Below are 6,000 nucleotides of genomic sequence, written 5' to 3'. Positions count from 1 at the left end.
TTTGCTGATGTGCACGGAAATTTGGAATCACTGTGAATCTCATGCAAGTGTCTGTTTCCCCTAAATATAGCCTTGGTTTATTGACAATGTCAGTGGACAAAGCCAGCAGGGGTTTGGTTCAGCAGGATGACCGTTTGATGAGCATGTACAGTGTTAGCAGACAAGTCATCTAATCTCAGGAAGGGTGGCTAAACCACGTAAAGTTAACACCAAATGTTCTATTTGAAGAAGGCACAACAAGGCAGCTGAATAATCACCAGCAAATAATCCATGTAATAGACATAAAAATACATGATTAGCTGGATTCCCTGTTATTAGAGTCAAGTTATTTGATGAAATATCATTGGTTGTACAACAGATTGATGAAAAGGGGTCAAACATATGCTATATCGACAAAGGTTCTTTTTTCTTTGTATATTGTAGGGTCTTTACCTTACAATGCAAAGCACATTAAACCAACTTTTGTTGTGATTTGGTGCTGTTCATATATATATAAATAAAATCAAATTTAATCAAAATTGAATTAAATTAAGATGTTTTCAGTCCTATTGCCATAGGTGTATAAAATCAAGCACCTACCCATGCAGACTCACTTTACAGAACAATAAGTCATTCTAAAAAAACTCTACTGCTACTGTAATAGGAAACTGTTATTGCAGCAAGTCAGTTTATGACATTTCTTCTGTGTTCTTCTTTCTTCTGTGTTGGAAACCACAGCAACTCGGCCACAAAGTAGCAGACCATGTAATGGTACAGAGCACAGTATGTAAAAGTCGCCAACGTTCTACTGACTCAGTAACGGGCACTTACAAACCTTTACTGGCATTAACATCAGCACAAAAACTGTGTGCTCAAAACTTCATGACTTTACTTTCCTTGGCAGCGCAGCTCCTGTAGGTGGCCCAGTACGTTTGTCCATATAGTATACTTTTGACACTGAAATGTCGTTCCCCTTCTGCACCTTCTCCTTGCCTACACATATCTTTATTTTGTGTTTAATTCTGCTCTTAACAGCTCACATATGCAGCAGAGGCTTTTAAATTTGAACTGGTTGCGTCATTTTCAAATATTTTAGCCATCTGCAGGAATTCTCAACAACACAAGTGGGACTCGTACAGCATGGCAGTGGCTAACAGTCAGTCTGCTGTGTTTGCACAGGTAAACTGTTCGAAATCTTTCATGCTCTCTGTTTATACTTCGTCGTTTTCCCTTAGTTATTTTAATTTGTCCTCATACAAAACAAAAACATAATATGGAAATTCAATTCACATTAAGATGAAAATTAATAATTAATAATAAGATGAATATCAATTAGATGAGATAATGAGATGGAAATTATTATTGGTTAGTAATTTAAAAAGAAAAAGAAAAAGACGCAATGGAAAAAAAATCACTTAACTTCTTCAAAATGATGTTTATACCCAAATTTCCAATATTAAATCGATATATCTAACAGTAATGCTATATAGCTGCATGTTAAATACTTTAGGAAATATTTTTCTTGCAGTCACATAAGTGAAGGTGAGTCAGGTGTTTACTGGACCAAAAACAACTGCTGTGTGAGCAGGTGGTACAGCTATCAAACCTCACACCACACAGTGTCTCATTTTGCCCACACTTCAAATCTAAGAAGCTGACAGAAACCATTCAAGCACAAAAGGAACTTTTAAAATGAATAAATCATTTTAATTTCAGGCACACAGAAAATGGGGCCTATACAACATGAACTAACTGGTAATTAATATTTTGCAATTCCCACATGAAGTTACTTGTTTGTTTTTTTTAATTGATGAGCTACATTTAAAAAGTCTTTTAGGTATTCTCACATTCACTTTTAGATATCGATTTAAGTTGGAAACAACATTTTGCGATTCCCAGCTAATTTTATGTTTGTTACCCTGAAATTTAAATATAACTGAACTGTCATCATTTAAATAACACAGGGACAAAGTATTGCTTCCTTAAGTAATAATTTTCAGTGTTTGTTGTCAATGAAGTGCATTCAAAGGTGAAAAAAAATGCTGGGAAAAAAAGAAAATAAAACATGTGTTGCTTGCTACCACATGCAACGCTTTATACATGTGGTTCTATTTTGAGACAGAGACAAGAGACAACTTTGGGATGACTGACAAGTAGCAGCTGGAAGGGAGGATAATGTAAGCCTGGAATACAGCGTCACAGGAAGACTGGTGTCATTCAGAACAGCTAATTAAAACAAAGCCAGCAGTGTTAATGAGAAATGATTGGTGAATGCTCGGCAGCTCTCATTCCTGTCAGTTTAACTTTGACAAAGTTATCATCAAAGAAAGACTTGATGATCTCGAGAAAGTTTGTTGACGAAAGAGGCTTGCCAACCCGAATTTGAAAAGCTCAGTAAAATGTAAACAAAAACAGAATGTTTGCATAACCTCATATGTTATTCACAATAAAACAGTAAAATATATTCAGATGTTTAAATTGAGAAACTGTAAATGTAATTTGTTTAGTTATATATTTTTGCAAATTGGGTTTAAAATTGCATCATAAAAGAAAGTATTCTCATTCTTATTCCGACTATTGTCTACAGAGTGGCCAGTTTACCTAAAAATAAAAAAATAATAATTTAAAAAGTCATGATTTTTATTTCCCTCCTCATTTATATGCATGTATTTGGCTTGGACAACAACAAAGGACGTGCTTTTTTAAAATTAAAGTTTCTCTCCACTCCACTCATGCTATTTCCCAAGTGTTCAGGTTGCCTTTAATATATGAACAGAAGCACAAACCCTCATTTTATAATTCAAATTAAGCAATTAAAGCACAGTAACAAATTCTCTTTCAATTGTTTATGCAGGAGCTAGCAGGAAGAGCATGGCTTATAGAAACTTAGAAACTATTATGGATTAGACTCTCACATGCAATGAAAGGAAATATAGGAAGCCCATAAATATACATTGTACCATTGACAGTAGAACATTTCTAAAACCTACGCATAAAACATGTTGGATTAAAGCCACTGAAATAAGAGGATGTGAGTCAACCGAAAACACCAGAAAATATCTTAGCTAGCTTTTTTTTCTGTCTCTTCGGGTTGTGGTAAAGACATGGCCCAATATTTCTCATAAATGAAACAAAAACAAATTTTGTACGACTTTTTATGAATTCCTTTTAATACATAGTATAAATAAATAGATATATTTCTTGTATGTATATAAAGCATATGTATTTGTATATAGATAGATAGATAGCACCTGTTGTCACTAAAAGTGTCATCTTTCACATACACAGTCATTCAATACGTTTTATCATATCAGGTAACATGTCAAAATTAGCAGAATTTTCATGTATTTTCCTCTTAGAAAAAGGAACCAGATCCAGAGATCTCCATATCTTCAAAACCTCTGCTAAACTGACTGATTTTGTCTTGCAAGAGGTCTCTTTCTCTCAGTAGGCTTTGCAGCAGGTTGTTGCAGCAGGAACATAAGTGGGTTGAATTCGACTGAAATTGCTCGGTCTGGCACATGTCTTCTATCACAGAGGTGTTGCAAGGAAACTGATTGATATCCTCTTTTGAATAAACTGGAAATAAACATAATTTTGGGGTCATATTTGTTTTTAACTTTCCATCAGAAAACATGTTACAGTACTTATGATACATTTATTTTCCATTATAAATATATATTTGTGTTCACAACTTACCAGCAAGGTGCAGGGAGATATTGAGGATGGCTTGTAAGATACATAATACTCCTAAAGTTACAATCCCCATCCTCAGGAGTCTTCTTTCTGTAAACATACAGATAAATACAGGGAGTGCAGAATTATTAGGCAAATGAGTATTTTGTCCACATCATCCTCTTCATGCATGTTGTCTTACTCCAAGCTGTATAGGCCCGAAAGCCTACTACCAATTAAGCATATTAGGTGATGTGCATCTCTGTAATGAGAAGGGGTGTGGTCTAATGACATCAACACCCTATATCAGGTGTGCATAATTATTAGGGGCCTTTTCGGGTTGAGGATGGAGTCAAGCTCAACTCCCAGTCCTACTGCCAGTTTCTGGAAGACACCTTCTTCAAGCAGTGGTACAGGAAGAAGTCTGCATCCTTCAAGAAAAACATGATTTTCATGCAGGACAATGCTCCATCACACGCGTCCAAGTACTCCACAGCGTGGCTGGCAAGAAAGGGTATAAAAGAAGAAAAACTAATGACATGGCCACCTTGTTCACCTGATCTGAACCCCATTGAGAACCTGTGGTCCATCATCAAATGTGAGATTTACAAGGAGGGAAAACAGTACACCTCTCTGAACAGTGTCTGGGAGGCTGTGGTTGCTGCTGCACGCAATGTTGATGGTGAACAGATCAAAACACTGACAGAATCCATGGATGGCAGGCTTTTGAGTGTCCTTGCAAAGAAAGGTGGCTATATTGGTCGCTGATTTGTTTTTGTTTTGTTTTTGAATGTCAGAAATGTATATTTGTGAATGTGTAGATGTTATATTGGTTTCACTGGTGAAAAGAAATAATTGTAATGGGTATATATTTGTTTTTTGTTAAGTTTCCTAATAATTATGCACAGTAATAGTCACCTGCACACACAGATATCCCCCTAAAATAGCTAAAACTAAAAACAAACTAAAAACTACTTCCAAAAACATTCAGCTTTGATATTAATGAGTTTTTTGGGTTCATTGAGAACATGGTTGTTGTTCAATAATAAAATTATTCCTCAAAAATACAACTTGCCTAATAATTCTGCACTCCCTGTACATAGTACATTCACAATAGTGAGACAGCTTTCTGATTACTTCAAAATCGTGACTGTTTCTTTTTTAGTTTGCATTTTTCTCATATTCTTACCTGATTGAGCAGAGTTGATGCTGCTTGTTCCAGTTTTGACCTTTTTTCCCCCAAGGTCATGTATGGTGGAATACTCAGAAAGCTCTAATTCTTCCGCCATGAGGTTAACTTACAGTGAGATGGGTTAGTCGTGCCTCAGTTTCTGTGCCCTGGCATCTGTTGTTTCTCAAATGTGACGAGTTGCCTTGACGTTATTTTCTAAAGAAAAAGCTGCTCTTGATTTGAGGAAGTGTTTTCATTGTGGTTTTATGTTGATGAGTCAGCCTCTGGAAAGATTAAATTCCGATGTAATTTTAGTTTCGAAAATTATGTTTCTGTACATAGTTGATTAATCACATTTATCTTTTTACTTAATTTATAATCCATTTGCATAAATACCCACCCGCCTTTTAAAGACTTCATTCTTTATGCAGTTTAAAATGGTCACAAACTCAACAGAGAACCAATTTGTTAAGGTCTTGAACCAGGCTGGTCAAATTTGCTATAAATTGATCTGCAACAGCAAGCAGTTCATTTTGTTTGTCAATCAATGTTGTCAGCAGATTTCAGTCTACAGTTGTGATTTTGTAAAGGACAAAGGTAAAAATGTTTATTGCAAGAATTTTGATATTCAGGTTGTAGCATCCAGTCGAACTGAGAAGGCCAGAACTGATGGTTGTTGAATGACCTTTATTATTCCTTGCCGTGTATCAGACAACGAACCAACGTAAGAGCTAGACAAACAAATAAAACAATTACCATATTATTCATGTAACACCATCTAAACTGCTCATTACGCTGGTCTAACCGTTTTCTATTAAACTATATAATACATATTATGCATTTCAGATTGCTCAAATTAAATCATATACATTACAAACCTTGTTCCCCTGTCGACTGTAGCTAGAACCATTCGTCTTTGTACAATTTAACCATATTCTTCTCTCCCTTTTCTCCGTTAGCATTAGTTTTCCGTTTTCTTCCGTCTTTTTGTACATCAAGTTGTTTACCATTAAACCATTCACTTCCGGTCACACAGGAAGTTACCAAAATAAAAGCACAAATGTTATATTGCGTGAATATGCGCTAGCTTTACATATCCGCCGTTACACTCCCACCAAATTATTTGCTGTTACAAACAAAATAAAACACAAATAATTTCTAAACAGGTAACTTAA

General features: G+C 35.4%; 1 long non-coding RNA gene across 1 annotated transcript; it reads right to left on the bottom strand.

The window, feature by feature from the left end:
- Positions 1 to 2,815: 2,815 nt before the first annotated feature.
- LOC308403122 lies at positions 2,816 to 5,812 on the bottom strand. Its single transcript, XR_013972863.1, has 4 exons — positions 5,704 to 5,812; positions 4,844 to 5,109; positions 3,679 to 3,765; positions 2,816 to 3,558 (listed from the first exon to the last, which is right to left on the bottom strand). It is a non-coding gene; the product is annotated as an uncharacterized lncRNA (long non-coding RNA).
- Between the last annotated feature and the right edge of the window lie 188 nt (positions 5,813 to 6,000).

This window comes from Rhamphochromis sp. 'chilingali', assembly GCF_963969265.1.
Source record: "Rhamphochromis sp. 'chilingali' genome assembly, chromosome: 9".
NCBI lineage: Eukaryota > Metazoa > Chordata > Actinopteri > Cichliformes > Cichlidae > Rhamphochromis > Rhamphochromis sp. 'chilingali'.
Note: the sequence above shows the minus strand (reverse complement) of the source record. Positions and strands in the feature narration are given on the sequence as shown.